This window comes from Nerophis lumbriciformis, linkage group LG05, assembly GCF_033978685.3.
Source record: "Nerophis lumbriciformis linkage group LG05, RoL_Nlum_v2.1, whole genome shotgun sequence".
NCBI lineage: Eukaryota > Metazoa > Chordata > Actinopteri > Syngnathiformes > Syngnathidae > Nerophis > Nerophis lumbriciformis.
Window position 1 is genome coordinate 26,306,049 of NC_084552.2, and position 27,217 is coordinate 26,333,265.

The 27,217-nt window shown below is 41.0% G+C and overlaps 1 long non-coding RNA gene across 2 annotated transcripts in view; it reads right to left on the minus strand.

Annotated features, from left to right (window-relative positions):
* Positions 1-5,086: 5,086 nt before the first annotated feature.
* The window catches only part of LOC133605773 (uncharacterized), a 91,553-nt gene continuing 69,422 nt past the window's right edge, over positions 5,087-27,217 (minus strand). For both annotated transcript variants that reach the window (XR_009815180.1, XR_009815181.1), the window contains exon 3: positions 5,087-5,508. This is a non-coding gene — a long non-coding RNA (uncharacterized lncRNA). The remainder of the gene's footprint in view (positions 5,509-27,217) is intronic.

Below are 27,217 nucleotides of genomic sequence, written 5' to 3' on the forward strand. Positions count from 1 at the left end.
TATATATATATATATATACACACACGTATATATATACACATATACACACATATATATAATGTGTGTGTGTATATATATATATATATATATATATATATATACACACTAAATAGGCCTTAGTGTTTGAATGTAAGTGTGAATGTTGTCTGTCTATCTGTGTTGGCCCTGCGATGGGGTGGCGACTTGTCCAGGGTGTACCCCGCCTTCCGCCCGATTGTAGCTGAGATAGACTCCAGCGCCCCCCGCGACAAGCGGTAGGAAATAGATGGATGGATATATATATACATATATATGCAGAATTCGCAGGTTACTTCATTTTAAATGTGTTTATTTTTGTCAAGATTGTGTTACCTTTCTTCCTTTTTGTCAAGACGTACTGTATACTTTATATTAATATAAATAGCACCCATCTCATTTGCTCGTTACTAAGCCTTAACATATAATATGGACAACGCTTCTACTATGTGCTCTGGCTAACAATAAGTAATGTTTGATCCAATATTAACAATTCGACTTTAATTACTGGCGTACAAACAAATTCAGATCAGCCAGGGACATATGCAGTCAGACTGTTCATTTAGCCATCTACCAGAATACACCAATGATACCCACAATTTGGCAAGCCAATATCTTTATCTGCAATCTATGTCAGTTAACCAAGTACGCCTCAATCCTACATCTTTACCCAGCCTGCCGTGTTAAATCTGAATATGACAGAGGACTAATCTTTTTTGGCAAAGCGTCAGGTAAATAAATATGTGGTTTGAACAAATCGCCGTTTCGCTCCGTCTCTCCTCCTATTTGCCGCCAGCAGCCGTTTTCATTTCTGCAGGCCACCGCTGAATGACTGCAGATTTCATCGACCACTCTCCAATGTCCAAGAGGATGAGGACATCAGGGCTGAGATGACAATGGGCGGTGACAGACACAGTCTTCCCTGACACCCACCAATATGACTCCCATTCACAACAGCTGGCCCCATGACACTAATCTGATTCTAGCATGTAGGGTGAGTATTGCACCCGCCGACCTCACCAAAAGAGGAAATAACTTGCAGGGCAGCTTTCTTGCCTATTTTGTAGGTATTGCACAGTATAAATATGGTTTGTTTCTTTATTCCTTGGTTAGTCACAAATCAACATATTTTTAAAGGCACATGATGACATCTGGGGTTGTTGTCCACTTACTTGCCAAAAGACATTTTGGTGTCATACGATTTTCCCTTTCAAATTATTTTTTTTGGGCAAACTACCGTATTTTTCGGACTATAAGTCGCAGTTTTTTCAAAGTTTGGCCGGGGGTGAAACTTATACTCAGGAGCGACTTATGTGTGAAATTATTAACACATTACCGTAAAATATCAAATAATATTATTTAGCTCATTCACGTAAGAGACTAGACATATAAGATTTCATGGGATTTAGTGATTAGGAGTGACAGATTGTTTGGTAAACGTATAGCATGTTCTATATGTTATAGTTATTTGAATGACTCTTACCATAATATGTTACGTTAACATACCAGGCACGTTCTCAGTTGGTTATTTATGCCTCATATAACGTACACTTATTCAGCCTGTTGTTCACTATTCTTTATTTATTTTAAATTGCCTTTCAAATATCTATTCTTGGTGTTGGGTTTTATCAAATAAATTTCCCCAAAAATGTAACTTATACTCCAGTGCGACTTATATGTTTTTTTCCTTCTTTATTACGCATTTTCGGCCGGTGCGACTTATACTCCGAAAAATACGGTATATATTATTATGCTTTTATTCAGAGTATATGACAACAGTAGTGTTGAAGAGGAGTGCCATTTGGCTTGTTGTGAGTAGTGCAGAGGACAGCGCCAAAAATTAGCTGCAATATGTAACACAGCTGAGAAAAGTACCAAGAGCTGTACATCGGAACCAAAGGCCAAAAGACATTCCAAAATGAAGTGAAATGAAAACAAGGAAGGACAAGACGTGTACATGCATGGAACTAGCCAAGCAGTAGGTGATCCTTTATACCAATTACCGTATTTTTCGGACTATAAGTCGCTCCGGATATACGTCGCACCGGCCGAAAATGCACAATAAAGAAGAAAAAAAACATATATACATCGCACTGGAGTATAAGTCGCATTTTTGGGGGAAATGTATTTGATAAAACCCAACACCAAGAATAGACATTTGAAAGGCAATTTAAAATAAATAAAGAATAGTGAACAACAGGCTGAATAAGTGTACGTTATATGACGCATAAATAACCAACTGAGAACATGACTGGTATGTTAACCAACACATCATGGCAAGAGTCATTCAAATAACTATAACATATAGAACATGCTATATGTTTACCAAACAATCTGTCACTCCCGATCGCTATATCCCATGAAGTCTTCCTCGGTGTCGCTCCTGGTATGCGCCCCGCTAGCGTCCATTCTTTCTGCTGCCCGATCGCCGTTTTCTGGTGCATATTTCACTACGTCCAGCTTGTAATCTGCAGTATATGATTTCCTTTTCGGTGCCATTTTAGTTCAGTCCTTCTCAGTTTTTATAAGTTACCGCGATTGTTGATGTGATCCATTTTAATAGCTCCGGCAGTAGCGTATAGCATATAGCAGTTAGCATTCCAAAACCCACAATGCACTTCTGCCATGACCCGCCCCCGAATTCTTATTGGTTGGCGTGTGAGTGACGATTGCTGACGTGTGTGTGACGATGGCTGCCATTTGCTTCGTCTCTTACGCGAATGAGATAAATAATATTATTTGATATTTTACGGTAATATGTTAATAATTTCACACATAAGTAGCTCTGGAGTATACGTCGCACCCACGGCCAAACTATGAAAAAAACTGCGACTTATAGTCCGAAAAATACGGTAAGTCACCTTTACACTTGTTCCCCCCAAAATACTTGAAATTCAAGTCTATAAGCCGCTACTTTTTCCCCCACTCTTTGAACCCTGTGCTTTATACAATGATGCAGCTAATTTGTGGATTTTTCTGGGTTCGCGAGCTTCACTTGCCACCAATAAATATAGCCTCATCACATCAGACCCATGTCTGATTGAAAATAAATCAAACCACTCACACTGATCATTCAGGTAGCCATTTTAGAACGTTATACACTCACCCTCATCTTGAAGAAGAAATGCTTACGACCCGGCCGTTGATAGCCGTCGGCATTCTGGCCGCCCTGCACCAGGTAGTCATCATCATTGTCCTTCTTCAAAGAAATGGCCACCGCCGCATGGAACAGAAATCTACCACCACCATGGTGTAAAATATCCAGGCCGCCACGCATGGAAGAAGGTGCAGGGCCTGAAGCTACTCGCCTCGAGACAAAATTTAAAGTGAATAGGAGGCCGAGAACACGTAGGACGAAACAACCCCAAGTACCCTGAACTCCGACACCAATTAAGCATGCAAACAAAGGACAACGACAAGGTGGGCTTCAATGTTCTGAAACCATGGGCATAAGTTGTTCTGCAAAAACTTGGTCAACTTTACACTAGCAACTACGATCATTAGCTGTGACGCAACATTCTGTGTTACAGTAGCATTGCATGTCTGCATTGCCATCCCACATCCCGCAAGCCAAAGCTTTGTTATTGATGTCAAAGATGAAGTTAGTCAAGAGTTAATCTCCACTTTGGCTGGACAGCTGTTGATAGTGAAGGGAGGATACTTTTTTCTCCTAAAGCTCTCCTAAAGCTCACCAAGTCGTTGTCAATTTTCAGATTCACAGTCTTCGATTTATTTGACAGTGATTGACTGAAGAAAAAAGATAGAACATTCCCGGGACAGAAACTATCTCAGCCAACAAACCAAGCAGTTGGTCCGTTCCAGACGATCTTCCAAAGAGGGGCTCCGTCAGAGCATCCTCCGAAGAGTAACTTCCTAAAAGAGTCTCCCTAAGAGAGAGTCCCTCTTTGCCCCTTCTCTCCCAAGCTCATGCAGTCCAAAGCAAGCATTGAGCCCCAGGGGTTCTCTGTAATCTCCCCACCTACGCTTGCTTCGAGTCCTCTGGGCCTGTCTGATGGAGTTGATTTATCTGGCGTGTAGAACCTCCTTACACTTTTGTGTGTATTCAAGCATCTCTTGATCTTCTGATTCACTTATAGCATTGGCTCAAACTTCATGAGAGCCATTATCCGTGTGTTTTAGGGTAAGATTGTGACCAAAACTACTACTATGAGGCTAATTAAAATTTAAAGGAATGAATATGACACAAATACATAGATGTCCCTTGAAAGAGAACTACTGAGGGCTCTAAGGAGAACACTTAACGATTGATATTATTCCTATCATTTATGATATCTAACTATTTAGGAATACTATACAGTACATGCACAATATATACACCCATCATCATATTACATATGTATGTATACATATAGGGTGGAGTGCCATCTCTGGGTTGGGGAGGAGATCTTGCTCCGAGTGAAGGAGTACCTATGAGTATTGTTCTTGAGTGAGGGAAGAGTGGATTGTGAGATCGACAGGCGTCTGCAGTGATGCCGACATTGTTTAGATCTGTCGTGGTGAAGAAGGAGCTGAGCCAGAAGGCAACGCTCTCAATTTACCAGTCAATCTACATTCCTATCCTCACCTATGGTCATGAGCTTCGGATGCCATCGATGAGGCATACTGAAAGGAAAAGGTTGCGCTACGCCAACCTAGTGGTCCAAGCAGAGGAACGAGGCCGGAGCGTAAGGGTGCGTCCAGTGGAGATGGGCTACAGAAGCTTTGTTGCCTGCTTCAGCACAATCCTCCTAAAAGGACATGGAAATCAGAGAACAAGGCAATCAAAGAACTTGCCATTGTCACCGAAAGGAGCAGCCACTGCCCGCGACTGAAACAGAGAGACACCATGGGCTGCGAAAGAACCACATGGAGCCGCCAGACAACACATACCGAGGGCTCATTAACCTGTGGTGGGCCGATCAACCTGTGGTGGGCCAGCCTTGGACGAGGGTGTATTGTGATGAAAACCTGAAGCACCCAATGAATCTAGGGCACACAACTGATGTGTTGTTTGGACCAGCGCAAAAATTCGACAAACGTGGTCACACATAACACAACCTTCTCACTGAACTTTGTGGATATTATACAAAACAATACAAAATTACACTAATTCAAATCCATGACAATGGATGACGGGAAAAATGCAAAACACTTTCCTCACACTTATCCATGTTTGGCATATTTTAGCTGCTTGATATTTGATTGATTACAAAACTTTAAGAAGTAAACAAGGTAGGTGCTGATTGTGTGGCTGCTGGATGTGATGTTCTCCAGCCTTACTTGATGCCTCCTGTCCGTCGGGAAGTTGGTGATCCACTAACAGGTGGAGGCCAGCACTGTAAGCTGAAGTCTACGAACAGGATCCGAGCATTGAGTCCCATGTTGACCGTATCTTCTACCGACCTGCTTTCCCCAAAAGCAAACTGCAGGAGGTCCAGCAGGGGGCCTGTGATGTCCTTCAGAAGGGAGGAATGCAAGGGGGTCCTGCCTTTTCTGCAAATAAAAAAAAAGCTGTGTTTTAATATCTATTAGCACTAAAGCCAAATTTCTTAACCCAATAAGAAGGGAAATTATATTTAGTTTTTTTTAAGGTGCCAACTGATTGTTTGAAAAGCAAATATTTTCAATATGTCAAATGAATGCTGCTCTCATTCTGAGGAAAGTCGGGAAATAAGACCGATAATATTTACAGTAATTTTTCTACACTTTGAATGTACAGGCTTGGTCAAAAGTTTACATACACTTGTAAGGAACATAATGTCATGGCTGTCTTGAGTTTACAATAATTTCTACAACTCTTATTTTTTTCTGATAAAATGATTGGAGCACATACTTGTTGGTCACAAAAAACATTCATGAAGTTTGGTTCTTTTATGAATTTATTATGGGTCTACTGAAAATGTGACCAAATCTGCTGGGTCAAAAGTATACATACAGCAATGTTAATATTTGGTTACATGTCCCTTGGCAAGTTTCACTGCAATAAGGCACTTTTGGTAGCCATCCACAAGCTTCTGGTTGAACACTTGACCACTCCTCTTGACAAAATTGGTGCAGTTCAGCTAAATGTGTTGGTTTTCTGACATGGACTTGTTTCTTCAGCATTGTCCACATGTTTAAATCAGGACTTTGGGAAGGCCATTCTAAAACCTTAATTCTAGCCTGATTTAGCCATTCCTTTACCACTTTTGACGTGTGTTTGGTTAAATTTAAGTTAAATTAAAGTACCAATGATTGTCACACACACACTAGGTGTGGTGACATTTGTCCTCTGCATTTGACCCCTCCCCTTGATCACCCCCTGGGAGGTGTGGCGAGCAGTGGACAGCAGCAGTGCCGCGCCCGGGAATCATTTTTGGGGATTTAACCCCCAATTCCAACCCTTGATGCTGAGTGCCAAGCAGGGAGGTAATGGGTCCCATTTTTATAGTCTTTGGTATGACTCGGCCGGGGTTTGAACTCACAACCTACCGATCTCAGGGCGGACACTCTAACCACAAGGCCACTGGCGTCATTGTCCTGTTGGAACACCCAACTGCGCCCAAGATCCAACCTCCGGGCTGATGATTTTAGGTTGTCCTGAAGAATTTGGAGATAATCCTCCTTTTTCATTGTCCCATTTACTCTCTGTGTTGCACCAGTTCCATTGGCCACAAAACAGGCCCAGAGCATAATACTACCACCACCATGCTTGACGGTAGGATGGTGTTCCTGTGCTTGAAGGCCTACCTTTTCTCCTTCTAACATATTGCTGAGTATTGTGGCCAAACAGCTCAATTTTTCTTTCATCTGACATCACATGGACTAAGATAAGACCTTCTGGAGGAAAGTTATGTGTCTTTCAGTGACTCTTCCTGTCTCCAGTCTTTATGTATCTCTGTTGCAACCAGCTAATAACACTCTGACACCCTAAGTTCAGTAGCCACTTCCCCCCGAGAACATTCTGTCGAAAGCCTCCTAATGGCGAGGTACTGTTGATTATTTGTTGGACGCCGTCTTCTTCTAACTATGTAAAAATGTGAATAGTATGACGATTGCAGCTCGGAGGAACCCAAGAAGCAAGAGTCCGAAGCGCAAAAGCAGGTTGAGCCTTTTTTAATGACACATACAAAACTGCTCTTGACAACAGGAGAATCTCAAAGGGGAATTTCAAAAAAGGTATCGTTAGCAGGACAACACCAGACTACTAGAATTTTACAAGATTTACAAGAAAAATGCTTAGCATCAACCAGAGAAGCGCCAAGTGACAGCGTGGCACACAGGAAAGAAAAGGAACAAATGTGTCCTCCTAAGGGAACAGGTACGCTAATAAGCCAAGGTGGTAATGAGGTACAGGTGCTCCTCCAAAGCCTACAGAATCGAGGGGAAAGGAAATAAAAGTAAATGATAGGAAAACACACAAGATAGCAGGAACATATAAATAAAAACATAACAAAAGGGACTGTTGTAATACCAATTTTAATTGAACCAGGACATTTAGTGGTAAATTCATGGATGACAGGCTTGCTATTCCTGTTGGTCAGCAGCAAGTTGTTCGAAACGTACTGAAACATTAAACTAGAGCTGTAACTAACGATTAATTTGATAATCGATTAATCTGTCGATTATTACTACGATTAATCGATTAATAATTGGATAAAAGAGACCAACTATATATCTATCCTTTCCAGTATTTTATTGGAAAAAAAACAGCATACTGGCGCCATGTTCTTTCAACTTGCCAAATAAAACAAGGAAAATGTTACAAAAATGCACACTTTTGACACCCCTGCTATAGATAATAAAAAATTAAATCTGATAAATGTATCGATAAAAAGCAGAGCCTGGCGACGCATGCGCTTTTATCAGAAATCTATCGGTCTCTCTGTCTCTGCCCCTACCTCACGAATGCTGCTGCACGCACAATTGGTTGTGTTTTTAACCTTCTTAATCCTGAACGTACATTGAAATGACACGCAACCCTAACTCAAAATGCCGGACATTTGAGGCATTTAAGAAACACCGCCCGACAGCCGCATAAGAGGCATGTCGGGTGAAAAGAGGACGTATGGTCGGTCTATCCAAGCCCGGTCGCTATCGGTTTCATGTCCGGTGAAACCGATCGCTGCTAGTCCTGCGAGGGCTACAATAAACTGACCATACGTCCTCTTTTCACCGTACATGTCATCTTTTGCGGAGCCGTCAGGGCGCAGTTTCTTAAATGCCTCAAATGTCTGGCATTTTGAGTATTGTTTACACAACGTGCAGTACGCTACCTAATATGTGGAAACTCGTTCGGTACACCTCCGCACCGAAACAAAACCCGCGTACCGAAACGGTTCGATACAAATACACGTACCGCTACACCCCTATTATTTTGATTATTGTTTCTCAGCTGTTTGTAAATGTTGCAGTTTATAAATAAAGGTTTAAAAAAATAAAAATAAATAAATAAAAAGTAGCCTCTGCGCATGCACATAGCATAGTCCAACGAATCGATGACTAAATTAATCGCCAGCTATTTTTATAATCGATTTTAATCGATTTAATCGATTAGTTGTTGCAGTCCTAAATTAAACATGTGGACATAAATTATAGCTTCATCTGAAAATTTCAGCAGAAAACTGAATATCCATACATTTTTGTGAGTAGTGTGTGTTTACAGTATATCATTATTCTATTAATCGTATCTTAATATTAGTAACTATAAAACAAGAGACACTAACTACATTTCATTGAACACTGCACAAAGACAAAAACAATTTTAAGTCTCAGTTCTAATACAGAGGTGTCCACTTTTTTCCACTGAGGAAGCATACTGAAACATTAAAGATGTGGGGGCAGGGGGAGGGCACTCTAATACACTTCTAGTACATTAAGGGCACACACAAAAAGAGCATGAACAAACTATAAAATTGTTTGTATTATTAGTGGGCATGTTATGTATCTACTAAGACCTCAAAGTCAAGAATGGGTTATCCATGGCCCCCGGGATGATATTTGATTAGTATTAGAACCGGCCCGCAGGCCACAGCCGCCTGCTGCTGTTTTGCACGCACCAATACTCCATTCCCCACAATGCAACGGTAGCCCGCAAACTCACTACAGCGCCGCAAGTGTAAAAATTGTCACAGGACAAAGCAAATACCAAACTGCTCGTTGAGAGGAAGTATGAAGAAATGCAAGACTGTTTGATGAATAAATAAAAAATGGAATATGTATCTTGACATTGGAGAACATATCTACAAACCCCGTTTCCATATGAGTTGGGAAATTGTGTTAGATGTAAATATAAACGGAATACAATTATTTGCAAATCATTTTCAACCCATATTCAATTGAATGCACTACAAAGACAAGATATTTGATGTTCAAACTCATAAACTTTATCTTTTTTTTTGCAAATAATAATTAACTTAGAATTTCATGGCTGCAACACGTGCCAAAGTAGTTGGGAAAGGGCATGTTCACCACTGTGTTACATGGCCTTTCCTTTTAACAACACTCAGTAGACGTTTGGGAACTGAGGAGACACATTTGTGAAGCTTTTCAGGTGGAATTCTTTCCCATTCTTGCTTGATGTACATCTTAAGTTGTTCAACAGTCCGGGGGTCTCCGTTGTGGTATTTTAGGCTTCATAATGCGCCACACATTTTAAATGGGAGACAGGTCTGGACTACAGGCAGGGCAGTCTAGTACCCGCACTCTTTTACTATGAAGCCACGTTGATGTAACACGTGGCTTGGCATTGTCTTGCTGAAATAAGCATGGTAACGTTGCTTGGATGGCAACACATGTTGCTCCAAAACCTGTATGTTGTGCTTGCTGGCAATTTTCGCTCCAAAATACAGCCTGAAAGAACTCTCGATAAAACTGTTGTGTGCAAATACAAGACATGCATTCAAGTAAAACATTTAAACATGTTTCTGGATGACATTCCGACAATAAAATTGCATTTGTGTACAAATATTGGTGGGGGGTTTTTTAACTAAATTTAACAATGCAAGCGATTAATCATGATTATTATTCCAAGTTCCAAAATGTGATTGATCTAATTTAAAAAAAAATATTATTATTTGACAACCCTAACACTGACTTCATACATTGGCGTTTGGCTCATTGTGCCACCAGGAAACTCTGGACATCCGCTCAAAGAAACTCTGTCATGTAGCTTTGGGGCATGCAACGTTCAAGACAAATCAGTTCGGCTGTCCTGTTTTTCTGAGACTAAAGACATATCCCTAATTAGATATCATCTCATTCTCTTTCCCTAATTCGTGCTCCATTGCTTTAGGATCCTATATTAAGATGCTGGAGTAACAGTAATTAACCAAAGGTTATTAAAAACAGAGCATGCTAGGTAGGGATGTCCGATAATGGCTTTTTGCCGATATCCGATATTGTCCAACTCTTTAATTACCGATACCGATATCAACCGATACCGATACATACAGTCGTGGAATTAACACATTATTATGCCTAATTTGGACAACCAGGTATGGTGAAGATAAGGTCCTTTTAAAAAAAAAAAAAAAAAAAAAATAAGATAAATAAATTAAAAACATTTTCTTGAATAAAAAAGAAAGTAAAACAATATAAAAACAGAAACTAGTAATTAATGAAAATGAGTCAAATTAACTGTTAAATGTTAGTACTATTAGTGGACCAGCAGCACGCACAACCATGTGTGCTTACGGACTGTATCCCTGCAGACTGTATTGATATATATTGATATATAATGTAGGAACCAGCATAATAATAACAGAAAGAAACAACCCTTTTGTGTGAATGAGTGTAAATGGGGAAGGGAGGTTTTTTGGGTTGGTGCACTAATTGTAAGTGTATCTTGTATTTTTTATGTTGATTTAATAAAAATAAAAAAATAAATAAAAAATGATACTGATAATAAAAAAAACAATACCGATAATTTCCAATATTACATTTTAAAGCAGGGGTCGGGAACCTTTTTGGCTGAAAGAGCCATGAATGCCAAATATTTAAAAATGTATTTCCGTGAGAGCCATATAATATTTTTTAACACTGAATACAACTAAATGCGTGCATTTTTAAGTAAGACCAACATTTTTAGAGTGTAATAATTTTTAATAACATTGTTATTCTGAAGCTAACCAATAATGAATACAATACTTGTTCAGTTTTTTCCGTATTGGCCCTCTGAATAGGGGTCGTCACTCAGCATGAAAGGAATTACTCGCACTGCACTCTTTGCTTGTTTTATTTGGTACTATTGCAGAAACAGTAGCAGCAGCAGCAGCAGCAGGTAATAACCTACAAGTAAACATGAACATAAAACAATGTATCTATCTTGAATCATCATAATGTAAATAATAGACATGAATTCATCAACTGAACCATAATGTTGTCAACCATGATATGACATATTATCAATCACTGTGATTTTATCCTAACTTATTAATTTTAGCATTACATTGTATTATCACCATTAATTTATGTCATATAATGTTTTAAATGTGATTAGAATTATTTAAAATGTCTCTATGGTTCATGGACAATCATATTAAAAAGACATAAAACACTGGCGCTCTGTTTGAGGCACACATTACACATATGAGCAGTACTACATAAAAGAACTACAAATCCCATCAGCCAAACCAGGAAGTAAAGTGCCGGTATTTTTAACTCAAACCTTCGAAATGCAGCTGGACACACGCAACGTGACAACAATCTAATCGAACAGATTTCAATCCACACTTTACTGTTAATTTTGCCAACGTCGTTCAAAGACTAAACAGTGAGTGTTTGCCCTGGTTGTGAGTCGTGACGCAGCAAGTCCGCCGCACAACAAGCGCTGCGGACACAGCGGACATACAACAAACAGAAAAGCAAGGAAGCAGGCAAGCATGGAATTTAAACAATAATTCAGCTGATCTAACAAAGAAAAGCGGACATAACAAAATGATCTTACCAGTGGGGTATGCTGGTGACGAAGCACGCTGTTTTTACAAACGAAACAATGACGCCATTTTTAAAGCTACCGACATGGTCACCTGTCAGTGGTAGCCCCGCCCATCTTAAAGTCCCAGGTATGTCCGCCATAAATACATAAATACATAACAAATACACATATTAAATCCAACAATACTTCTTAACAATAATGCGACTTCTTGAACAGGTGCGGTAGAAAACGGATGGATGGATTAAAATGCATGAGAATGTTTTATATTTTGAACGTTATTTTTAACACTGTGATTACGAGCGGAATTATTCATTACTTATCGTGTTAAGCAATGTCAGCTAAGATTTATCTGAGAGCCAGATGCAGCCATCAAAAGAGCCACATCTGGCTCTAGAGCCATAGGTTCCCTACCCCTGTTTTAAAGCATTTATCGGCCGATAATATCGGCAGGCCAATATTATCGGACATCTCTAATGCTAGGCCATGTACTGTAATGATTACACGTGGTTAGTTTATTTTTTGCCTTGTTTACTATAGCAAATGTTTAAGCTACAGACTATTTGCCACATAACATTAACTTGCTCTTTAGTGCAACATTATGCAGCGTGATAGTGCGTCTACCAAGCAAACAAAAGCTGGGGTGCATTTGCAAAAAAAAAAAAAGGGAACTTCTGTCAGACTCTTTACTCCCAGTGGAGCCATTTATCATGTTGCCAAGGCAGAGTGCTTGCGGCTGTGACGCGAGGTAGATACTAGCCCAGTTTGGAAGCCTCCGCCGTGATCACGACTGACACTGATTATCACTTTTGTTCACTGGCGGCACAAACGTGGCGACTAACATGCAAGGACTCCACAGGCCCCCAGGTCATGACATAACAATGAACGCTCCCAACCTGAGATGAAGGCGGCAGCATTAACTTTCTTGTAGAAACATAAACTGTCAGGGAAAAAAAAAAGCCATCTGTCACATAACTTGGTATTGAAATGTGCCTCCTGAAAAATGGATTTGATGTGAAAAGCCAAATAAACATGGCTGCAGATGATCTGCTCGTATACATTATCCCTTTGAAGGGCAACGAGAGCAAGACATATTTACTGTTTGGGCTCTCTATTCCCCTCTGCTCATTTCTGCATGAACACTCGGGCTGGCTCCTGCAGTTTTTTAATCATCCAAAAGAGGACAGTGTGGAACATGTCATCTCCCGGGAGAGGACACAAACTTGTGACTGTGTGCAATGTCCTTTCTTTGTACGCCAAAAATACACAGCTGTGGTGGATTCTTCTCTTCTGCACTCTTTTCATTGTCATCCCCCCCACCTAATAACAGAATATTACAGCCTTGACACTAAAAAGTAAAAGGGTGATGCACAATGAGACATTATCACTACAGCATGTCATCTAGGCCTGCATAAGCAAAGGGAACATGGCCTGCAGAGGGGATGACAAGGGGAAGGGATGCAGGAGGGTGGAAGAGGTTGATAGCAAAAGACAAAGTGAGAGGGGAGAGGAGGCGATGTAGGAGGGGGTGAAGGAAGCTGAACAGAAAGCTTTGTGAAGCTCAAAGGAAGAGGCAGCAGCCAGGGGAGAGATGCGGTGAACCACAGACGTGAACCGTTCTGACACATGGGTAGCAGAGCAAACAGGACACAGACAATTGGGAGAAGTGGGCAGCTCTGTACAGTAGATCTATCACTACAACAGGTTTGCAGCAAGGGGGGGTCAGTGCGAAATGTGTTCACTAAGCTGAACGGAACCCTCATGACACCCATGTTCATTCATCTCTCCCCCCAAGCCTCCAGCACCACCGTCTCTCGAAGTTGTTGACATTGTTTTTCATTCGAACAACAATAGTAGAAACGCTTATACTACAGTCTTACTACAAAAGCTACATGAGAGTTCCTTCTTCCCTCCCTTGCTAACTTCAGTTCAGTTTTATTTAACGCTCACAAAACTGCTGGTCAGTTAAAATAGCCAACCATAAAGTCAATGATTTCTTGCTTCAGCTTTATAACTCCATCCTATCTTGCTGATTGTATTGTCCCGGCAAAGATTCCCAGAGCCCAAAAAAAGTCTGTTTTGTATTCGAGCTCCATTACTCTGGAATGCCCTCAGTTAGAAATTCTAACTCAGTAGAAGCATTTAAGTCCCATCTTAAAACTCATTTGTATACGCTAGCCTTCAAATAGACCCCCCTTTTAGACCAGTTGATCTGCCATCTCTTTTCTGCTCTGCCCCCGTCTCCTGTGTGTAGAGGTTATTAGGTGACCACAGATGAACCCGGGGTGGACCACTCATCTGTGCATCCGTTGGGGACGTCTCTGCGCTGCTAACTTGTCTCGCCTCAAGATGATCCTCTGCTGGCCCCACTATGGGCTGGACTCTCACACTATTAACTACAAACCCCATTTCCATATGAGTTGGGAAATTGTGTTAAATGTAAATATAACCGGAATACAATGATTTGCAAATCATTTTCAACCCATATTCAGTTGAATGCACTACAAAGACAAGATATTTGATGTTCAAACTCATAAACTTTATTTTTGTTTTGCAAATAATAATTAACTTAGAATTTCATGGCTGCAACACGTGCCAAAGTAGTTGAGAAAGGACATGTTCACCACTGTGTTACATGGCCTTACCTTTTAACAACACAGGAGACACATTTTTTAAGCTTCTCAGGTGGAATTCTTTCCCATTCTTGCTTGATGTACAGCTTAAGTTGTTCAACAGCCCGGGGGTCTCCGTTGTGGTATTTTAGGCTTCATAATGCGCCACACATTATCAATGGGAGACAGGTCTGGGCTACAGGCAGGCCAGTCTAGTACCCGCACTCTTTTACCATGAAGCCACGTTGATGTAACACGTGGCTTGGCATTGTCTTGCTGAAATAAGCAGGGGCGTCTATGGTAACGTTGCTTGGATGGCAACATATGTTGCTCCAAAACCTGTATGTACCTTTCAACATTAATGGCGCCTTCACAGATGTGTAAGTTACCCATGTCTTGGGCACTAATACACCCCCATACCATCACAGATGCTAGCTTTTCAACTTTGCGCCTAGAACAATACGGATGTTTTTTTTCATCTTTGGTCTGGAGGACACGACGTCCAGAGTCTCCAAAAACAATTTGAAATGTGAACTCGTCAGACCACAGAACACTTTTCCACTTTGTATCAGTCCATCTTAGATGAGCTCAGGCCCAGCGAAGCCGACGGCGTTTCTGGGTGTTGTTGATAAACGGTTTTCGCCTTGCATAGGAGAGTTTTAACTTGCACTTACAGATGTAGCGACCAACTGTCGTTACTGACAGTGGGTTTCTGAAGTGTTCCTGAGCCCATGTGGTGATATCCTTTACACACTGATGTCGCTTGTTGATGCAGTACAGCCTGAGGGATCGAAGGTCACGGGCTTGGCTGCTTACGTGCAGTGATTTCTCCAGATTCTCTGAAGCCTTTGATGATATTACGGACCGTAGATGGTGAAATCCTAAATACATTTACTCACACATTTGTTGACAAAGTGGTGACCCTCGCCCCATCCTTGTGATTGACTGAGCATTTCATGGAATCTACTTTTATACCCAATCATGGCATCCACCTGTTCCCAATTTTCCTGTTCACCTGTGGGATGTTCCAAATAAGTGTTTGATGAGCATTCCTCAACTTTATCAGTATTTATTGTCACCTTTCCCAACTTCTTTGTCACGTGTTGCTGGCATCAAATTCTAAAGATAATGATTACTTGCACAAAAAAAAATGTTTATCAGTTTGAAAATCAAATATGTTGTCTTTGTAGCATATTCAACTGAATATGGGTTGAAAATGATTTGCAAATCATTGTATTCCGTTTATATTTACATCTAACACAATTTCCCAACTCATATGGAAACGGGGTTTGTAGATCCACTCAACGTCCATTGCACCGGGGATCTGCGGTCTCCGCCAAGGTTTCTCATTGTATCCCATTGGGTTGAATTTTTTCTTGCCCTGATGTGGAATCTGAGTTGTGGCTTTGCAGCCCTTTAAGACACTTGTGATTAAGGCCTATAAAAATAAACTTTGATTGATTTATTGATAACTGCGAAGACAACGATGCACCACAATGCTTTTTCGTAATTTTGCTAAATAAATTGCAAACATGCCTTCAGTTACATTAAGGTTGAAGTAGTACTTTTTATTTTAAATAACATCTTTCACAAATTATTTTAAATTTGATAAGTGGTTGTTTTTTAAGACATTAATGAACTGGAAAATACTGCAGATCCCGACTCCAAGAAAGTAAGATACATAACTCAAAGACTTGTAGCACCGGGAGACAACAATAACAACTCTACAATGGTTACTTCGATTATTATTTTATTAAGTAAGACACAAGATTCATTGACTATCACCAATCACAGAGATCAAATATGAAATGTACCTTTCTCCTGCTGAACACCAATAAGATTAACCAACAAGGTAAAGTGGATATTATCTTTTATGCCCGTATTTTCCGCACTATAAGGCGCACCGGATTATTAGCCGCACCTTCAATGAATGGCATATTTCATAACTTTGTCCACCAATAAGCCGCCCCGGACTATAAACCGCGCCTACGCTGCGCTAAAGGGAATGTCAAAAAAATAGTCAGATAGGTCAGTCAAACTTTAATAATATATTAAAAACCAGCGTTCTAACAACTCTGTTCACTCCCAAAATGTACGCAAATGTGCAATCACAAACATAGTAAAATTCAAAATAGTGCAGAGCAATAGCAACATAATGTTGCTCGAACGTTAATGTCACAACACACAAAATAAACATAGCGCTCACTTTCTGAAGTTATTCTTCATTCGTAAATCCTTCGTCTTCGGTGTCCGAAGTGAAAAGTTGGGCAAATTTACGATCCACTGGCAGATGTTGGCGTCGTCTGGCGCTGCCTCCTCGTCTTAGTGAAGGTGTGTTCGCCTTCTGTCCTCCATTGTTCCCACGCAGTTAGCAGTCTAGCTTCGAATGCCCTGTTGACACCAATATCTAGCGGCTGGAGGTCTTTTGTCAATCCACCCGGAATGACGGCGAGTATTGAATTAAGCGCGTAAGCGTGTCTCTCAATGTGCTGTTATGAGCTAGCAAATATAACAACTACACTACCCAGCATGCAACGATAGTGACGAGCATGCGCGGTAGCCCTGAGAAGCGTTGTATGCTGGGAGTTAGAATGTGGTTATGAGCACGCTGTAAGTAAACGTTGAGAACTCAGTTAACACGCCTCGTCTGCATTATTTATAATTAGACAGACAACACACTTAATAGGAGCCATTTTGGGGTCTTTACATAAACACACAAATGGAAATGAAACGTCACATATCCCAGCATGCACCGCGCGCTTCTTCGTCCTCCACTGTTCCCACGCAGTTAGCAGTCTAGCTTCGAATGCCCTGTTGACACCAATATCTAGCGGCTGGAGGTCTTTTGTCAATCCACCCGGAATGACGGCGAGTATTGAATTAAGCGCGTAAGCGTGTCTCTCAATGTGCTGTTATGAGCTAGCAAATATAACAACTACACTACCCAGCATGCAACGATAGTTACGAGCATGCGCGGTAGCCCTGAGAAGCGTTGTTGTATGCTGGGAGTTAGAATGTGGTTATGAGCACGCTGTAAGTAAACGTTGAGAACTCAGTTAACACGCCTCGTCTGCATTATTTATAATTAGACAGACAACACACTTAATAGGAGCCATTTTGGGGTCTTTACATAAACACACAAATGGAAATGAAACGTCACATATCCCAGCATGCACCGCGCGCTTCTTCTACGGGGAAAAAAGATGGCGGCTGTTTACCGTAGTTGCGAGACCTAAACTTTATGAAAATGAATCTTAATATTTATCCATATATAAAGCGCACCGGGTTATAAGGCGCACTGTCAGCTTTTGAGAAAATTTGTGGTTTTTAGGTGCGCCTTATAGTGCGGAAAATACGGTAATCACTATAGCAATCTGTTAGAAGTTAAGGCATTATGTGACTTTAAGCTGAGTGCAGCACGAGACTAGTGACAGTGTGTGTGCGTGGTGGCTGAAAATGAGAACAGTTCAGCTAGTTCTTGTTTTGGCTTTGTTATTGATAGCATGGATTTCTATCTAAGTATGTTTACTAAGAATAGTGTAAATAGCTGAAGCTACACACAGGGCAAACACATAGCCCAGTAACATACACCAGTCCCCAACCACCGGGTACCGGTCTGTGGATCGATTGGTACCGGGCTGCACAAGAAATAAAAAAAATAAAAATAAATATATATTTGTATATATTTTTTTTTTTTTATTAAATCAAGATAAAAAACACAAGATACACTTACAATTAGTGCACCAACCCAAAAAACCTCCCTCCCCCATTTACACTCATTCACACAAAAGGGTTGTTTCTTTCTGTTATTAATATTTCTGGTTCCTACATTATACATCAATATATATCAATACAGTCAGCAGGGATACAGTCCGTAAGCACACATGATTGTATTTTTTTATGACAAAAATAAATAAATAAATAAAAATAACATACACCCCCCGGTCCGTGGGACTAATTTTCAAGCGTTGACCGATCCGCAATTACAAAAAGGTTGGGGACCACTGACATACACCACTCAGAGCCGAGAAGACTGTAACATAAATACTCTGCCACACATTTATGGTCTAAAGTTCCAAGATAGATACACATCAATCAAGTCTGACAACCACCTGTTCTCACTGTGATTTCAGTATATAAAGACAGCAATGTATTTCCTGCCATGTCTGTCTTCCCATGCCATACTAGCTATGTGATGTCACTATCAATGCATGATTGACCCAAGCTCGATATAAATTGTATGGTAACTCCCTCATATCGCAGTCTGGTTCCTCATTGACTGAAGTGTCCTAGCATTACCTACCATCAGTTATTAAATAAAAAGTTGATCCATCACCCCTAGTAATATTTGTTTGACATACAGCACTGCATGATGCTTTATATTGTGCTCAAAGTGTACAAACCTCTACTAAAATATCGACTCTGTTGAAGCTGGAACCCATTAATCATGTTGACATTGTTTTTTTTTGGAGAAATGTGCTTTAATATATACACATGTTTCTATGTACAAGGCTTGTACATGGAAAAATTACCAATTAAGTTGGTCAATCGAAGTTCCACTGTACAAACTTAAGATTATTTCTACTCTTTTACAGATGTGTTGTAATGTGCATACGTAACAACATGTTTTTTTCTAATGAAACAAATACATCCTAACTATAACTTTTGAGGAATCAAGTCTCTTCCCAAGGTAAGACAACTCAAATCATGTTCTGAGAGTCACTGAAATGAGAAGATAACACTGACTTGATTCCCAAGGGGGGCAGAAACCTACGAGTTCAATGATCATCTGAGGGCTGGATACCCTGAGTTGCAGCTGCACAGTCTAATTTTTCACTGAACATCTGTATATGCATGATGTGACAAACATACATGACAAGTAAATTGGTCGCCTGCCAAGGGCCTCAAGTTGGAGCTTAGTGCTGATTTGGCTTGACTGTGAATATGCCTGGTGTTCTTGGCAGACGAGTCATGTGTTCATAATATCACATCTTGTTGCTATCGCCACACTTTCAAAGGCTAATCAAGCTACTAAAGACATCTTTTACCTGCTGTACGGTAGCTATGGTAACCACAACCCATCTGCCTTTGTCGATGAACCTTTACGTCTGCGGAGGAATCAATGTGTCTGTAATGTGAAGTCCCTATACGGCCCCATCAATGCACCCCAGTAAGTTGTCTTTGTTATCGAGTTATTTGTCCCCATTAATTACTGGGAATGTTGCCTTAAGCTACTGACCTGGGCACTCTAGAATTCTGAGCGTGATTTGAGACCTCACCTGAAGAGGAATTACATCCAGCCATGTACTCGTTAAGCCATTGCACAGCAAAGGGAACAATTAGAGAGTGGACTTGGATTGCAGGTAAGAAAATATTGAAATTGGCAAACTGTCTTTGTGTTATTACCCCATAAAAGGTTGAACAAAGAGTTCATCTGAGAGTGCGCTTTGGCTGGCTGCCTGGGTCTAAGGATTAAGATGACTAATGGCCAACAAGACATATTTGTTATGTCACTGAGAAACGGTCATGGGGTGCAGTGTTGCAAAACGCCACTATGTAAATGTAATACTATGATGTCATTTGCTTTTCGATGTTCTTTCTGATTGTCAACACTATGCTTGATTTGTGAAATCATATATTGTATATAACAGTTTTAAATGAGGCGATACATTTCCACAGCATATGTCTTGGACGTGGTCTTTGTACAAACCCCGTTTCCATATGAGTTGGGAAATTGTGTTAGATGTAAATATAAACGGAATACAATGATTTGCAAATAATTTTCAACCCATATTCAGTTGAATATGCTACAAAGACAACATATTTGATGTTCAAACTCATAAACTTTTTTTTTTTTTTTTGCAAATAATCATTAACTTTAGAATTTGATGCCAGCAACACGTGACAAAGAAGTTGGGAAAGGTGGCAATAAATACTGATAAAGTTGAGGAATGCTCATCAAACACTTATTTGGGACGGCGTGGCGCAGTGGGAGAGTGGCCGTGCGCAACCCGAGGGTCCCTGGTTCAATCCCCACCTAGTACCAACCTCGTCATGTCCGTTGTGTCCTGAGCAAGACACTTCACCCTTGCTCCTGATGGGTGCTGGTTAGCGCCTTGCATGGCAGCTCCCTCCATCAGTGTGTGAATGTGTGTGTGAATGGGTAAATGTGGAAGTAGTGTCAAAGCGCTTTGAGTACCTTGAAGGTAGAAAAGCGCTATACAAGTACAACCCATTTATCATTTATTTGGAACATCCCACAGGTGAACAGGCAAATTGGGAACAGGTGGTTGCATGATTGGGTATAAAAGTAGATTACATGAAATGCTCAGTCATTCACAAATAAGGATGGGGCGAGAGTCACCACTTTGTCAACAAATGCGTGAGCAAATTGTTGAACGGTTTAAGAAAAAACTTTCTCAAGGAATTTAGGGATTTCACCATCTACGGTCTGTAATATCATCAAAGGCTTCAGAGAATCTGGAGAAATCACTGCACGTAAGCAGCTAAGTCCTTGACCTTCGATCCCTCAGGCAGTACTGCATCTACAAGCGACATCAGTGTGTAAAGGATATCACCACATGGGCTCAGGAACACTTCAGAAACCCACTGTCAGTAACTACAGTTGGTCACTACATCTGTAAGTGCAAGTTAAAACTCTCCTATGCAAGGCGAAAACTGTTTATCAACAACACCCAGAAACGCCATCGGCTTCGCTGGGCCTGAGCTCATCTAAGATGGACTGATACAAAGTGGAAAAGTGTTCTGGGGTCTGACGAGTCCACATTTCAAATTGTGTTTGGAAACTGTGGATGTTGTATCCTGCTGACCAAAGAGGAAAAGAACCATCCGGATTGTTATAGGCGCAAAGTTGAAAAGCCAGCATCTGTGATGGAATGGGGTTGTATTAGTGCCCAATACATGGATAACTTACATATCTGTGAAGGCACCATTAATGCTGAAAGGTACATACAGGTTTTGGATCAACATATGTTGCCATCCAAGCAACGTTACCATGCTTATTTCAGCAAGACAATGCCAAGCCACGTGTTACATCAACGTGGCTTCATAGTAAAAGAGTGCGGGTACTAGACTGGCCTGCCTGAAGTCCAGACCTGTCTCCCATTGAAAATGTGTGGCGCAATATGAAGCCTAAAATACCACAACGGAGACCCCCGGACTGTTGAACAACTTAAGCTGTACAACAAGCAAGAATGAGAAAGAATTCCACCTGAGAAGCTTAAAAAATGTGTCTCCTCAGTTCCCAAACGTTTACGGAGTATTGTTAAAAGGAAAGGCCATGTAACACAGTGGTGAACATGCCCTTTCCCAACTACTTTGGCACATGTTGCAGCCATGAAATTCTAAGTTAGTTATTATTTGCAAAAAAAAAAATAAAGTTTATGAGTTTGAACATCAAATATCTTGTCTTTGTAGTGCATTCAACTGAATATGGGTTGAAAAGGATTTGCAGATCATTGTATTCCGTTTATATTTACATCTAACACAATTTGTATTAAAAGTAATGCCTACTTCCTTTTCCATGTTCGATTTATCTTTTTGAATGAATCAGCAATTCCATAATTTCCTTAAATCACATAATCACTTCATCCTTATACATACCAGCAATGTAATCCCCACTAACGAGAACAAATACACACAGTCTGCTCGGGTTGGAAGGCACCTGCTGGGGCCATGTAACAGCGCTAAAATGATTCATCCGTGGAGCAGAGATGTTGGGGGCTATAGACGGGCTCCAACTGCAGAGCGAGTTGACAAGCTCAGGCTTATAAAACGCCAATTCCTACCTCTCAGATCCGGTGGAAATGAGTTGTTTACAGTAAATGAGACTCTTAGAGGCGCCCGCAGTGTTGAATATTGATTCAATGAATCGGATTTGCTAATATGAGGAGACGCATCAGGTTTTCAACAGCAGTTGTAAGATATAAGAAATGCAGCCGTCATTTTGAATGTTTGCACAAATCCATTTGTGCAAATGGATTTCTGTGTAAGGCTTATAATGATGATAATTATTATTAATGGATTAAAAGGTATACAGCTCTTTTCTAGACACTCAGTGAGAACTGCGAACCCATCATTCATTCACTCGACTTTCACATATGGTGGTGGTGAGCTACATCTGTAGCCACAGCTGCCCTGCAGGGTAGACTGGCAGAAACGTGGCTGCCAATTTGTGCCTATAGCCTCTTCGAACACAACCAAACATTCATGCACATTAATACGCCAGTGTAATCTGCACTGAGATCAGGGTGGGTAAAGTGTCTTGCACAAGGACACAAAAAGGATTGCAAAAACTCAATTAGTACCTTGAACCAAGTTTCTACCATCTAAGCCACGACACCGAGACAAACATTCGACTATCTGTTAATATCTGGTAGCAGTATTGTTGGTCATTTGCACTGTATTTTCTCATTTGAAAAAAATCCACTAAATTCATCATCAGATTGGATTGTGGTTACATTAAAGGCCTACTGAATTGCGATTTTCTTATTCAAACCGGGATAGCAGGTCCATTCTATGTGTCATACTTGATCATTCCGCGATATTGCCATATCTTTTGCTGAAAGGATTTAGTAGAGAACCTCGACGATAAAGTTTGCAACTTTTGGTCGCTGATAAAAAAGCCTTGCCTGTACCGGAAGTAGCAGACGATATGCGCGTGACGTCACAGGTTGTGGAGCTCCTCACATCTGCACATTGTTTACAATCATGGCCACCAGCAGCGAGAGCGATTCGGACCGAGAAAGTGACGATTTCCCCATTAATTTGAGCGAGGATGAAAGATTTGTGGATGAGGAAAGTGAGACTGAAGGACTAGAGAGCAGTGGGAGCGATTCAGATAAGGAAGATGCTGTGAGAGGCGGGTGGGACCTGATATTTAGCTGGCAATGACTAAAACAGTAAATAAACACAAGACATATCTATTAGCCACAACACAACCAGGCTTATATTTAATATGCCACAAATTAATCCCGCATAACAAACACCTCCCCCCTCCCGTCCATATAACCCGCCAATACAACTCAAACACCTGCACAACACACTCAATCCCACAGCCCAAAGTACCGTTCACCTCCCCAAAGTTCATACAGCACATATATTTCCCCAAAGTCCCCAAAGTTACATACGTGACATGCACATAGCAACACGCACGTACGGGCAAGCGATCAAATGTTTGGAAGCCGCAGCTGCATGCGTACTCACGGTACCGCGTCTGCGTATCCAACTCAAAGTCCTCCTGGTAAGAGTCTCTGTTGTCCCAGTTCTCCACAGGCCAATGGTAAAGCTTGACTGTCATCTTTCGGGAATGTAAACAATGAAACACCTGCTGTGTTATCCGACACAACAGTCAGGGGGTGCATTCTACGGCGGGGGTGCGTTATCCGGCACAACACCTGCCGCAATACACCGCTTCCCACCTACAGCTTTCTTCTTTGCTGTCTCCATTGTTCATTGTACAAATTGCAAAAGATTCACCAACACAGATGTCCAGAATACTGTGGAATTTTGCGATGAAAACAGACGACTTAATAGCTGACCACCATGCTGTCCCAAAATGTCCTCTACAATCTGTGACGTCACGCGCAGGCGTCATCACATCGAGACGTTTTCAGCAGGATATTTCGCGCAAAATTTAAAATCGCACTTTAGTAAGCTAACCCGGCCGTATTGGCATATGTTGCAATGTTAAGATTTCATCATTGATATATAAACTATCAGACTGCGTGGTCGGTAGTAGTGGGTTTCAGTAGGCCTTTAATGTTGCTCAACTCATATTACATAACTCAATAGACATAATCCTAGTGGCCTTGTGGCTAGAGTGTCCGCCCTGAGATCGGTAGGTCGTGAGTTCAAACCCCGGCCAAAGACTATAGAAATGGGACCCATTACCACTCAGCATCAAGGGTTGGAATTGAGGGTTAAATCACCAAACTGATTCTCGAGCGCGGCCACCGCTGCTGCTCACTACTCCCCTCACCTCCCTGGGGGTGGAACAAGGGGATGGGTCAAATGCAGAGGGTAATTTCACCACACCTCGTGTGTGTGTGTGTGCGTGTGTGTGTGTGTGTGTGTGTGTGTGTGTGTGTGTGTGTGTGTGTGTGTGTGTGTGTGTGTGTGTGACTATCAGTGGTATTTTAACTTTATGAGTGGCTTAATATTATTGCACTTTAGCGAGCACATCTTTACTTCAACATAATAAGCACCCAGTGGTGAATTCTAAATGTTAACTTGCTAAGTTTTGCCCTCCGCAAGGCATCTGTTTGGCAATTAGGAAGCTGAGGTTCTGAAAAAGCACGAAGCAGCAAAATGTCTCAGCAAAGCAAGCCTGGTGGTGTTTCTGGTTTCTATTGAAATGTGAAGAGTCACCTGTTTTGCTATCTGCAGGGCTCCTTGTGAGCGCCACCTCTCGAAACCAGGCAAACTCTTGCACTTTGAGGCCGCTGTAACAGCTTAATAGCACTGCCTCAACACGTTCACTGTGAAATACGTGACTTGCATTCTCCTTGTGTCGTTTGAATGAGCAGACCTCAAAAGATGGCTCCTTGGGTCAATTGCAACTTTTAATTAGCCTCCTTTTGTACACCTAACAGACATACATTAAGACGAGCATTATCCTTTCACAATTTCAATTAACTGTAGTCTACGGGTTTTTTGCCAAATCAAACGAACCCGTGAGCGTGAGTGCATTTGATGCTCGGTGCCCTTTGCAAGCAAAGGTGCCAAGGTGTACAAATTATAATGCCACGTAGACAGTGAGTCAGTAGCACGTCAGGAAAAATTCACCACGCGCAGGATCACAGCTGTAGAAAGAAGTTGCTTCAAGTTTGGATTGTCAGTCTCTTTCTGCTTGGTTGCAATTTGTCAGAAACGAGAGAGGGGAGAGGGGCGGATTTGGGGATATGCGACAGGATTATACCATCATCGCAATGCAACACACATGCTGTGAGCACAGGAGCGATACAAATAAACTAAAGCACACTGAGTGCGTAACCATTCCACAGCCACTAATTTTACATCATAAATGTGGATTGAATACTGAATCCATGCTCCCCCACCCACTTCTCTTCTCTCACCCTATTATTATTTCGACACAATTGGGGCTAAAAATAGTGTCTTTTGCGGGTATAATTCCTGGCTGCAGAGCCAAGCAGAAGAGCATACTGATGTGCGACATTGTCTTCTTTCACACCCGCAGACATCTGCTGCGAGAAAACAGCCAGCAACCATTTCAGAGGATGCCACCTTCCTGAGAAGAGCGACATGAAAAAGGCAAAAGCTGTTTTTGGCAGAAATGAAAGCAATGTATATTATATGCAACAGTACAGTGACATTGTTTTTTATGTCATTATATACAGTACCGTATTTTTCAGACTATAAGTCACAGTTTTTTTCATAGTTTGGCCGGGGGTGCGACTTATACTCAGGAGCGACTTATGTGTGAAATGATTAACACATTACCGTAAAATATCAAATAATATTATTTAGCTCATTCACGTAAGAGACTAGACGTATAAGATTTCATGGGATTTAGCGATTAGGAGTGACAGATTGTTTGGTAAACATATAGCATGTTCTACATGTTATAGTTATTTGAATGACTCTTACCATAATATGTTACGTTAACATACCAGGCACGTTCTCAATTCGTTGTTTATGCCTCATATAACGTACACTTATTCAGCCTGTTGTTCACTATTCTTTATTTATTTTAAATTGCCTTTCAAATGTCTATTTTTGGTGTTGGGTTTTATCAAATACATTTCCCCAAAAAATGTGACTTATACTCCAGTGCGACTTATATATGTTTTTTTCCTTCTTTATTATGCATTTTCGGCAGGTGCGACTTATACTCCGGTGCGACTTATACTCCGAAAAATACGGTACTTCATCCAGTCAATCAACAACTGCAAGGCACCATTAGAGGAAGAATTAGAACGCTTACTATCCCGCTATTTTAGTGAATACAGCTTCATATTTTCAAATATAATCAATTAATTTGTCTACCTGAGAGTTTTTCTAATGGTGTTTCACTATACCAGCGTGATATCCTCTTCATTAGGAAATAGAGCCCATAAAAAAGTGGCTGACCTTTCTTCAGTTGCCGCCAAATATGTTGTATTTTGCTCCCTCTCTGTTTTTTTTTTCTGTCACTTAATTCGTAATTGACGTTGTAAAGCAGGGGTGTCAAACTCAAATACAGAGTGGGCCAACATTTAAAACTGAACAAAATATCAACATTAACTTTTTCCACAGGCTAATAAATTTGAAAATAAAATAATGAATAAACCAACCATTCAGGACTTTAAACTGCTCAGTTTGCAACACACTGATCTAATCTGATGTGCCCAAGCCAGATACCTGCCATCTTTTCTTGGATGCTAGTTCATTAATGTTCATTAAGGCTTTGAGCTGAGGCATCCCTCATTATCGATGGTGTTCATCAGTCATTATTTCTCGTATTCCACAGTCTTGGGGGCGTGCCTTACAGGCACTGCTTTTAACGTCCTCTAAGAGCTGACGTCACGTCCGCTTTTCATCTCATATAACAACATGCTCGTGTTGTGCCGGATAATGCACCCCCGGCATAGAATGCACCCCCTGACGGGAGTGTTATATCAACTAAAGCCCACACTTAAAGTTTCCACGTGCAAGA